This window comes from Martes martes (assembly GCF_963455335.1).
Source record: "Martes martes genome assembly, contig: scaffold_138, whole genome shotgun sequence".
Lineage (NCBI taxonomy): Eukaryota > Metazoa > Chordata > Mammalia > Carnivora > Mustelidae > Martes > Martes martes.
In genome coordinates this window covers 27,381-40,456 of record NW_027666294.1, presented here as the reverse complement: position 1 = coordinate 40,456, position 13,076 = coordinate 27,381, and positions in this window count along the sequence as shown.

The following is a 13,076-nucleotide window of genomic DNA, read 5'->3' as shown; positions in this document are numbered from 1 at the left end:
CCATTCTATAATTCATCTCTATGACAATTGGTTGTTTAACCCTAGAACAACAGGAGTGTTACTTGGGTTTCTTACATCCTAGTTCTCTGCCATTTACATGAGATCAGAGTCAGGCTTCTAGATAACTTCACAGTCAAACCCAAATGTATGATTCAAACTTTTCTCCAGAAATAGAGCTCCACTATTCATCCTTGATTTCTGGGTAGGGCCATGGTGATTTACACAGTTGGTTTACAGTTTAGAGGATTCTTTACCTCTTGCAAGATAATCTTATTCTTGTAAAGGCCCAATTATATAAAAATGGTTATTAGTAATATAATCATGACATTCATGCAATAAGAATTAACAAGAGAGATAGTTTAGTAACATGGACCAGTAAACGTCAGGAAATTTCTGAAAGAGAATATGAATAAACAAAGAGCTAAAGAATTTTCATTTGTGCAAGTCTATTTATAGAAGAATAATGCAGGCCATTTTTATATGGTAAGAGGAAACTAAAAAATCCTGTTTTCCTAAAGCTGTTAGTATACAGGACATTATAAGGAATCGTTCAAAAACAGAGCAAACAAGAAATCCTACCTTTCTATCATTTTATTTCAGTTGCTGTCATACAAAAAATACAGCTAGAAGAAAATTTGCATCAAATTTTTAAAGTATTAGACTACTTTAAACTGAGATGAAAGCTGAGTGGTCTATCTGAAATCTGTGAAACCATAAGCAATATAGATAAAGTACTAAAGCTAGTGTGTTAACTTGAAATAGTTTATCTTTTATAATGCAGTTATTTTTATCAGCAACCAATATGATATATGTCTAACATAGTTTACTTGGGTGTTTTTACAGTTTGCTATGGGACAATATAATATGTTGGATCTTTTTTGCTATGTACTGTGATTGAGTATGTGCCCTATGGAGTAGTGTTGGAAGTTGTTTTCTTGATGGCATTATTACTATTTTATCATAGAAATAATCTTCTTTGGAGTTATTCCTCATTTAGGAAGGGAAATTCTTATTTTTCAGTCAGTGGTAAAAATTTTTACAAGACATATTTGACCAACTTAAGGATTGCTAGAAATAATTAGAACTAGAAACTTAAGAATAAAGAAGAGGAGAAGGGACTTTGAGTGGTTGTATAGTAACAGAAGTTTTTTGGAACAGAACATTAGGCAAGATGAGGGAAATAGAGGCAAAGTATACCCTGAGAACACAGGTGAGCAGAGGTGAGGGTTGGAAGCAGGAACTAAAACCAGTATGGGAGAGGATGTTGGTGTTCTGTCTTTCTGTAGGTGTGAATGGGAAAGCCCATGTCAGAGGTTACATATTTCTGTATTAAAAAAGGAGGTGGGGATTTTGGATGATGTGCATATGGTGACTTTCCATCGGTGTTGCTATGCTGAGTATTTGTTTCCCTTAAGAGGCACCTGGATCAACTACTTGTAACCAAGCAATAAATACAGGCACCAATAAAATATGGATTCAAGCAGAGCCTTAAATGGACAAGAGGGCCTATGAGGAAATACCCTGAATTTCTTACAATCTAGACCTGGAAAAGTTATTAAGTATTTTATTGCCTATCCTCTCCAAGAGAAGGACTTCTTAGGTACATTGAACTATCACACCTGTCGCAATTTTATTTAGGCCTTGTAGATATTAAAAATCGCCTGATTGTCTCCTGATAAATAAGCTTAGGCTTAGAGAGAAGTGCATCATAGTTGCTTCAGGGTACAAGCTAAACATCAAGAAAACCATAAAAATCTTAATTTTCCAGCCATGCTTATGTTTCTCTCATACAGATTTCTTGACCAGAAATCCAGTGAATGCATTAAGTTTTCCTAATGCTCTCTTAAACTGTCTTTCCTGGTTGTATTCAACAGCATTCATTGAGAGCTTTCCATATACCAGATATACTAGCTACAGACTGGAAACAGTATGAAAAATAAGTACTCTATTGTTCCCACCCTGTAGGATTTCATAATCTGGTTGAGACATAAAACATAGATAAATGAATTGATAACTAGGAACTCAAAGCAGTAAATAAGAAGTGCTAAACATGCTGTATGGAAAATGAGTGTTAGAGGAGTGATTCACAACAGGAGGAAAATACTTTCGGCCAGATTGTCAGAGATTTAGCTTCATGGGGATGTTGGAATGGAATAGGCAGAGAAGGAGGATCTATTCATTTACTGAATAAACATTGAACCTTTTCTATGTATCAGACACTATAATGGATACAGAGTGACAGCATTAAACAAGAGATAAAGTTTGTGCTTCCATGTTCTAGTGCTCATATATTTTATGACGAAGATAGGCAATGATAAATAGAGCTTGATCAAGATATACAGTCATATCCAGTTATATATGCACACACAATTAGTTGCATACATCAGATATATTCACTTTCCATTAGCACAAAGTTAGTCATGTGGTCACACCTAGCTGCAAGGGAGGCTGAGAAATATAATTCTTCTAATACGTGACCACGTGCCATGCTTAAAATTATTTCACTATGAAAGAAGAGGATGATGAATATTGGGATACAACTGACAGCCGGGGCCGCAGGGACTTCAGGATTCCCGGGTAACCAGATCTAGAATATTCCTCAGAAAGCAGTTTTGGCTCTCTTCAATACTTTAAACATACTGTCAACTAAAGCCTAATGTTACATACCATATGATATGGCAGAAATAATGTTGGCTTACCAATTGTTCACTGCTGCTATAGGGACAAGTGTTGTGTTTGCCCAGCATTTCTAACCCTCTTCAGTCTGACAGTAGAACTTCCTTTCCTTTGGCTAAACAACATTCTCCCATATAGTTTCAATAGGGATTCCCATAACAGGGCAGACATGAGACACAGGCCTGGTCAATCATTGTACTCCATCCCCCTATCAGTTATTGGCCCAGATATGGACACACTACTCAGACCATGGCAGTGTTCTCTATGAGTACACTGAGAAGAATAAAATCTCTTTCCCGTGGATCATTAAGTCCAGATGTTACCATACTGGAGATTTCTTTGACCATGCTGCTTTCTTCTCCTTTACCACCATCACATGAAGAAAACCTGTCTTTTTAAAAAGAGAAAGAGAAAGGAATTGAACTCACAGAAATAAGGAAACCTGAAAGATGGAGAGAAAAAGTCTTTGACATCATCTGACATCCTTTGACATAGTCCTAGCCAATGAGATATAAAGAGAACTTTACAACAGATTTCTCAGAAAGTCTTCACCTTCTTGCTTTTCCACCTTCTTGGAATCATGACAATGGAAGTGACCAGCTACTTGTGACCATGAGGCAAAACATGATGACCAACATGAGGACAAAAACCACACACTGAGGATAGCAAAGTGGATACATAAATCTGTATGTTTCAGTGTTCTAAGATGGAGATGATAAAGCCCAAGCGAAGTGCTGAGCATACAGTACAATTTGATGCAGAATAAATGCTTGCAGTATGAGTTGATCAATGGATTCCTTAATTCATAGGAATTCCTATTTCTGTTCATAGAGATGAAAAAGATAGATTATGCAACATACACATCAAAAAACTGGAAGGTACTGGTGTTTGTTTGATGGAGACAGGTTGGGTACATATTGTGGAAGGCTTTGAATACTGGACTGAAGTGTTTGAAGTAAGTAATAGAGAGGAGTTGAAGTTGCTTGAACTGTACAATAACTTTAACAGATGTCCTTCTAAGCTCAGATCCATTTTAGACTGAACCTCTCAGTTTTCTCACATGTTGGTAGTTCAAACAAATATCATAGCTGCATTTTTCTCTATTCTACTATAATAAATATATTGTATTCTAATGTAGTATCAGGTTATTTCAGTTAGGATCTGAAACAGCTGTATGTAGCATATATTATATGGGCTGTATATTTTCACCCACTATTTCCAAGATCTACAGTTATTCTTTAAAAAAGGAAGGAAAACAATGCACACACTTAAAAATTGACTAAACAGAAGGATGAGAAGGCTGAGATTGCCCTGGGGTTATGTTCACTTGGCTGCAGTAATTACTGTGTTATTCCTGGCTAGCAAGTAATCATCTTATTAAGCCTACTTACAGAAGTAGTATATATAAGGAGTAACACATGCTCATTTTCAAATCAGTGTTTTAGAGTAAATAAAATTTTTATAGCAAAATAAAAACCATATTTTTAGGGGGCAAAGAATAGAACTACATCACTGGGGATCTGAAGGTGGGGTTCTTTGATCCACACACTCCATATCCTGAAGAAGAATGTAGACAATTATAACACTAATTGAGCATTTCTTCCTTTGCCCTCTCTCCTTCCTCCTCCTCTTAACCACTTGGTCTTAGGCACTTCCTTAGATCTCCTTTCCTTTCAGTCTTTGCTAATGACTGACTTGGTAACCCATTCTAGGCAGGCTTGGTACCTGTTCTGACAGTCTCTTTGATAGCTAAAAACTAAGGAAAATCTCATTTACCCCCCCCCAAAATTTACTTTAGGCATCAGGAAAATATACAGTATTTAGTCCGTGTTTCTTCAATATTTCTAAAGTAATGGATAGGGGCGCCTGGGTGGCTCAGTGGGTTAAACCTCTGCCTTCGGCTCGGGTCATGATCTCAGGGTCCTGGGATCGAACCCCGCATTGGGCTGTCTCCTCGGTGGGGAGCCTGCTTCTCTCTCTCTCTCTGCCTGCCTCTCTGCCTACTTGTGATCTTTCTCTGTCAAATAAATAAAAATCTTTTAAAAAATTTAAAAAAATTTTTTTAAATGTAATGGATATTTCCACTGAAGTAAGGTTTCTACTTCCCCAGACTTTTTGCTATTATTTATTGTATTTGGCTTGCCTACAACTATCTAAAGAATAAAGAACTACATAAACCACCATATCCAACTGTCTATGAAGCATGATAAAGTTACATTGCAAAAAAATAATGTTATAGTCAAGCTGATCAGAACAGGTAAAACTCCCCAAGCTTTATCTTCATCATCAATTAACTCCTTTTCTCTCAAGATTGTTATTTCTTCTCGTCTGTTCTTTTATTTCATATTTTTTCCTATTCGTACTAAGTTATAGGTCTTTTCTCTGACTCTGAATCCTGTCTCTTTAATACGTGCTCATTTCTCATATTTTTTTGAATTTCCAGTGCTTCCTTTTAATACCTTATTCCTCATGACCTACCAAAATGTTTGTGTATAAGGAGAAACACTCTAGGAAAATAGTTCATAACTGATTCATTATTATCTTTTCTGAATAAAAATATGATAAATGAGCTAACTGTTCAAAATAACTGAGGGTCCATGGTTTGCTGGGTTTTATATATGACAGTTTGTTCTAACAAGCAAACTTCTGGGATTTCAGTTACTATTACATAAAAGAACTAACTTTTTAAAAATATTAACATCAGAGCCATGGGAATGTATATAATTCTCATCTAAGATTTCATACATTTTTAAATTGCTTATTTCTAAAACTTTGGCTCTTCATCAAAGGTTTTCTGTAGCAAATGACTAAAAATCTTCTCAAAGAGTATAGAGGTATATAAAATAAACACCAAAGCCGAAACCCAATAATCTTCCTTCTACACTTTTGAAGATGCCTAGACTTTTGCGAATGTGCTATAGTTGGCTTCCCACCTTTCTTTCTAAAACTTGGCCTTTTCAGTAATGCCCATTTGGAAGACACAAAAGGACACTAGTGAGATGGAAGTATTCTGTATTGTGATTGTGGTGGTGATTACACAACTGTATACATTAGGTAAAGCCCAACCCACTGTACATTTTAAAGGAGTAAATTTTGTTATTTATAAATTATACTCTGGTAAACCTGGCTTAAAAAAATGTGTGGCCACTCAGCTTTGGAACCCAGCTTCGGAAGACACAAAGTCCACTCCCTGGCAGCAGTGATTTCCATTAATGTCAGAATGTGTGTTATATTTAGGTGGCCACCCAGAATCTGTAACACCAGCTACCACTTATCAGATACTCACTGTGTGCCAGGTGGTCTAAGTGTTTTATACAGCTTAACTCCTTTAGTCCTAACAATAACCCTCTGAATTGGGGGCTTTGTCTCAGACTATACAGCTATAGAAACTGAGTCTCAAGAAAGTCACATCATTTGCCCAAGGTTATGTAGCTAAATAAGTATCCAGGCCCAGCAACTTGAGAATGTATTGGTTAGAGGAGCTGTGAGAGGCAGCTCAGTGACCTAACTGGTCTGTATGTGGGTGTTTATAGGGAGAATTAAGCAAAATCTAGTTTACAGAAAACCTTAACTGTTCTTATTTAAAATTTACCTTTTATTGTATTGTAATGGTAAGCCATTGAGGGATCTAAAATAAGAGCATGACATAATCAAGTTCACATTTGGAATGGTTAGAGGTGGATTAGGCAGGGAGCTCACTGGATGCTCTAGCAGTAACACAGGTGATGAGAGCTTGAATTGAGGCACTGATTTAGGGAAGAAGGGAAGAAAAACAGTAATGGGCAATCTCTGCATTTGCTTGAAAAGGCATATAAAAGGAGGAAAGCCCTAGGAAAATAGGTTATAACTAATTCATTACTATCCTTTCTGAATAAAAATATGATAAGTGAGCTGGTTCATCTCAGTGCATATGCTAATGGAAAGATAGTACCCTAGATCATTCTTTCTCTAGCTTCTCTCAGTTGAATGAGTCTTCAGCTACGTGTTTGCTTATAGGCATCAGTTAGTCCTAAATTCAGAGGCCACAGATTAGGATTCCCCTGCATTTTGTACCTTCTTGAATTCTTGACCAGCTCTGAATTTCATTTATGCCTCCAAAGAAAAATGTTGGAGTGGACCATTGTTCTTTTTAAAGACTCAAGAAATGGTTATTATTTAGTTGTTGACTGGTTTTATTTCTAAATATGGAAAAGACAATGATGTTTAAATGTCAGTGGAAAGGATTCAGTTGGAAGGCAGGTTGAGATATCCTGGGATGAGAAGGAAAAATCAATAGTGTACCATTCCTAAAATAATTTCCCACAAATGCAGAAGGGTTGATGTTAGGAAGAAGTACAGTCTTCTAATAGAATCAAAGGGAAGGAAGAGAGCATGATCACATGCCATTAAGTAGATGTAAATAGATTTAAGAGTTTAGTAGTAGGGAGTTGAGGGGGTGCCCATTTGATTCTTTTTTACTCCAGAAAGAAGATGTAAGATATCTATTAAAGAATGATACGGGGCTCAGAGATGGAAGGCAGAAACTGTCTATTTTACTTAAACTTTTTAAATAAATATAGATTAGAATCTACGGAGAGGCATACAAATAATGGTAAAATATAAAGATTGCTAAAAATTAAGACCAGAGGAACAAAAAATACAACACAATTTCAGGCAAAAGGCCTGAACCTCAAATTTGACTCTTAACTTCCTGGCATATCAAAGAAGAGGAAATTCAGATACTAAAAAAATTTACATAAAAGTTTGCTGATTTTTAGAATGTATAGGTCTTTTAAAATACATTTCCTATTTTAGAATAGGAGAGCATAGAGGTATATTAAAAAAACTTAGATTTACAGAGAAATTGTTAAAATACTATAGAGAGTTCTCAAATACCCTGCATCCAGTTTCCCTTGTTATTAACATCTTACATTAGTACTTATGGTCAACTAACATTGATATAATTATTAGCTGAAGTCTATTTTAAAGTTTATTTTAAAGTCTATTTTCTTTATTCAGAGTTCCTCAGTTTTCCTAAGAAAATTTTATGAATGTTCTTTTCTGTTCCAAGGTCCCATTAATGATACCATGTTACATTTATTGTTATGTCTCCTCTAGACTATGACATTTTCTCATATTTTCCTTGCTTTTGAGGACCTTAACAGTTTTGAGGAGTACTGGTTAGGTGTTTTATAGAATTTCATTTAAATTGGATTTGTCCAATGCTGGGGTGGGGCATAATAACTACATAAATCATTTTGAATTGTTCTATACAAGACAGTTTTCTATTCTTCATATAGAATATATATTATAAATAGAATAAGTGTGCCTTTCATGTTCAAAATTATATTGATATAAATAGTATCAATTACAACTGTGGTTAATCCCTTATATGCCAGGCATTTTCTTAGTCCCTCAGAGCTCTAGTATCACCTACAAAATGAAAGATTAAGATTTGGCTTTCACCTCCCTTTCTAGTCTTTCACTTGTTTTTGATGACCTGAGGGAAAGCCCAAGACTGACCTCCAGTGGTAATCTGTGCTGCTCTCCAAGAAATAAATACTTGTTTGTTGACTTGAGATGAATTTACACAACCAGATCGTTAAGAAAAAATAACCCTTATAGCAAGTCAGTTTCTAATTTATTTATTTATTGATAGTTAATGACTAATTCAGTTTCTCTATAATATGATTAAAGAAATTTCTTTCTAGAAGTGAAAATATCCTTTTTCTGTTCTGCAGTTAGAACCATTTGGGGAAAGATGAGTCTAAACTCTTCATTGTATAGATAACTCTAATTCTGGATATAATCATTCCATAAATATCTTTTATGCTTTGGTGATTTCCTCCCAGTAATTTAGTAGAGGTTTTTTTACAGTCATTAATTTTAGTACTCTTAAAATATTTTCTGGCATTGACTTCTCATTTTTTTCCTGAGGCTTCTCTGTCCTCATGGAACTATACTCATATAAATTCTAAGATATTCCACCACCACCCCCATAATCTCAGAAGGTTATCTGTGAATCTTCGGAAGTTGGGTTTATCCATATGGGGGGAATCCTCTAATACTGTTTTTAGCATTCTCCAGGAGTGGGTCTGTGTTTTCTGGGACCTGAAATTAGTCTTTTTAAAAAAGAATACAAATTACATATATAAAATAACCAAGACTCAGGGTCTTGTAAAATGTCCTGTGCAAGCCAAGAAGCCTTGAAGCTGAAATTTCTTACTAACTTTGTGGTAAGTCTCCCTCACATGGTCTTGGATGAAAACTGACATGACCACTGTACCAGCTTTCTATTACTGCCTTTTGTAAAAGCCTCCTGCATTCCTTGGCTCCCGGTCTCCCCTTTCCATCTTCAGTGCAATGACAGGTCAGGTCCTTCATGGATGACCTCTTTATGACCTTTTACCATTGCATCTCTCTCTAATCACAGCAAAGAACAGTTCTCAGCTTTTAAGGACTTGTGAGATTAGATCAGGCCCACCCAGATAGTCTAACATAACCTCCCCATTTCAGGATCTGTAACCTTAATCACTTCTGCAAAATCTCTTTTGCCATATTCGGTAACATATTCAGATTCTGGGGTTTAGGATGTAGGCATCATCAGGAGAACGGTTTTCTGCCTAACATACCACATAGGGGTATGATTTCAACCTTCTTTTCACTTGATGATCATGTCCAATGACTTAGTCTCACTGACTCAAAAAGCCAACAGTGAGCTACCAAACTCATCCAAACCCAGGCATCTTCTCCAGAGTCAACGTACAAAAAAGCCTAAATGTGTCTATTGAGAGAAGACATGATACAGAGAAAAGTGTGCGAAATTGTTTATTGTATGTCCAGTTTGAATTTGGAGGTTAGTGTTAGTGCTGTTGTAGCAATTTGTCCCTAACTTAAAATAAAAATTTTTATGAAAATCATATTGTCCAAAACAAAAATGGTTAATGGCATTGTCTTGATTTCTTATAAATCTCTTCAGTGTTTGCCTTAATGGAAGACAGTATCTGTTTCTGTATTCAATCTGTTATTATATGTTATTTTGATTAAAATGTAGGAAGAAAAATCTAGCCTCTTACAGATAATGGAGTCAGAAGAGGGAGTATTTTAACAACCTTTAAGATAATTGTAGGTATTCTTTGTTAATACAGTAAAACTTGAGATATGGTAGTCTCCCGTTTTATATACTTTATTGACATTATATTTTTAAGGGTTTTTTGAGATATAATCCACATACCATAAAATGAACCCATTTTAAGTGTGCAGTTCTGTGGCTCTTAATATATTCAGAGTTGTGCAGCCATCACAATTTTAGAACATTTTCATCACCCCAAAATGAAACCCTATATCCCTTAACATGATCCCCCAATTCTCCCATCCTCCCCAGCCCAGGCAACCACTAATCTACTTTCTTTATCTATGGATTTATCAATTTTGGACATTTCATATATATAGAATTGTATTATATGTGTTTTTTATGGCTAACTCCTTTTACTTCACATAATGTCGATATCCTTTGTTTTCTTTTTATTAGATGCTTCATTTCTTTTTATTGCCAAATATTCCATTGTATAGATGTTTACCACATTTTTTAATCCATTATTCAGTTGGTGGACCTTTGGTGAGTTTCCATTTTTTGGCTGTTTATAATAGTGCTGCTATAAATAATCACAAGGATGTCTTATGTAGGTATGTATTTTCACTTGTCTTAAGAATATACCTATAAGTGGAATTGCTGGATCACATGGTAACTCTGTGTTTAATCGTGGCAATTTCTTAAAAGATTGGCTACATATGAAATGTGAAGCCATAAGAATGGGCTTTTCTTGTTCTGTTATCTTACAGTTGACTTTAGTGCCTTCCATGCATGATTTTCTACCATCATTCATTTGGAAAATATTTGTTTACTTAGTTCTGCAGATCTTCCAAAAGTTGACACATTTTATTACATGACATCAAAATTCACATTTGTTGATATTTTGACCAGTTCCCTCATTAGAAAAGTCTTAAGTACCAGGAAGTGTCAGATTCATGAGAGTAAATATAAGTTTTCTATAATGCTAATTTTTGCTTGAAAGTTTAAATATTCAGAATTGGGTATTTCACATTTTCTCTAAAATGAATTATTACTTCAAGGAAAACAATAGATAATCTTTATTGGCAATGATAAAAACCATAGTTTTGTCAGTCACTTTCAGTTAGAAAGGTGTTTTCAGGAGTCAGCTACTGTCGCTTGCAACTCAGTTGCACATCTGCTTTCCCTCAAGACAGCTGTCATTCTTTGGTATGTGGCAGCAGCGCTTGATGCTCACTTCCCATTTCATCACACCAAAGATTAAAAAATATCTGTTCATTGGCTAGGATTTAATAAATAATTTTTACTGCTTCATCAAGGACATTTTTACATGAAACTGTTATTTAATTCATTCTGTACTAGAATTTTATAGTGAAGAACTAGCTCCTTTTGCTACTACTGCCTTGATTCTTGCTAAGGCACTCACCATTGCTTTTGCATTATCAGTGCAGATGTCAACATAGCAGAAAAGATGGATACGTCTTGGTATTATTACAAAATTAGTTTTGACTTTAAGGATTCTTTGATAGCGTCTCAGGGACCTTGAAGGATTTGTGGACCACACTTTGAGAACTGCTGCTCAAACACCAAACTTTATATCTCTGTTTCTCTTTACCAAAAAAAAAAAAAAAAAAAAGATATTTTTCAGAAATGTTAAGATTAATGAAAAGTCATAGTCATTTTAAGTAGGAACAAATAAATTTTTGTGACTTTGGAATATACTATTGTTTTCTTTTCCTATCAGAACCACATTTAGTAAGTAAATAATCTTCACTCTCTTTTTAAAATGAGATAGCAGGGGCACCTGGGTGGCTCAGTGGGTTAAAGCCTCTGCTTTCAGCTCAGGTCATGGTCCCAGGGTCCTGGGATCGAGCCCCGCATTGGGCTCTCTGCTCAGCGGGGAGCCTGCTTCCCCCCTCTCTCTCTGCCTGCCTCTCTGACTGCTTGTCATCTCTGTCAAATAAATACATTAAAAATAATAATAATAAAAAATAAAATGAGATAGCATTGGAAATCAGTTTTTATTTATTTGTCTAAGGTGGGCCAATGAGCTTGCTGTACATTTTAAGTTGAAACTCAAGCATTCTAATTCATAACTCCAGTGCTTTAGCTTTTATGGGCTACTTTACTGGAAAACCTGTGTGAAACAATGTGAAGCCTTAGTAAAAGTTGGAAGCTTAGGCTTAAATTGCCTCATTTGTCTTATTGAATAATCTTCAGGTAATCGTCTTTCAGGCTTCAAAGGTGATCACGTTAATACTCTTAGAAACGGATTGGGGAGAATAGGTGATGGTGGTCAAAGGGTACCAGGTTCTAGTTATCAGATGAGTAAGTTCTGGAGATCTCACGTACAGCATGGTGAACTACGGTTAACAATATTGTATACTTGAAAGTTGCTAGGAGAGTAGATCTTAAATGTTCTCACCACATAAAAAGATAATGATGACTGTATGAGGTGATAGATTTGGTAACCAACCTTACTGTGGTAATCATTTCACAATGTATATGTGTATCAAATCATCATTTTGTACAGCTTAAACTTATACTGTTATATGTCAATTATATCTTAAGAAAGCTGGAAAAAATATTTTTAGATTAGAAATTACATATTAATTATGCTGACATCCCAATATTCTCAAGCTAAATTCCTCTAAGCAGTGTTCTGAGGGAAATGAATTTATTTAAACAGATTAAAGAAATATTTTAAGAATGAAATATAAGTGTGGGTTTATTCCTGGGCTCTGTATTCTGTTCCATTGATCTATGTGTCTGTTTTTGTGCCAATACTATCCTGTTTTGATTACTGTAGCTTTGTATCTTGAAATCTGTAATATTTCCAGCTTTGCTCTTTCTCAAGATTGATTTGGCTCTCTGGGGGTCTTTTGTGGTTCTATACAAATTTTAGGATCGTTCATTCTAGTTCTGTGAAAAGTACTGTTGGTATTTTGATAGGGGTTGCATTGAATCTCTAGGTTTGCTTTGGGTGGTATGGACATTTTAACAATAACAATATAAATTCTTCCAATCCATGAGCATAGTATATCTTTCCATGTGTTTGTGTTATCTTCAGTTTCTTTCATCAGAATACAGATCTTTCGGCTCCTTGGTTAAGTTTATTCCTAAGTAGTTTATTCTTTTGATGCAGATGTTAATGGGATTGTTTTCTTAGTTTCTCTTTCTGTATTCTTTGTATTAATTTTGTGCCCTGTAGCTTTACTGAATTCATTTATTAGTTCTAGTAGGTTTTTCTTTTTGGTGGTGTCTTTATGGTTTTCTACATATAGTATCATGTCATCTGCATATAATGAAGTTTTACTTCTCTCAGATAGTGTTGTATGGTGACAGATGG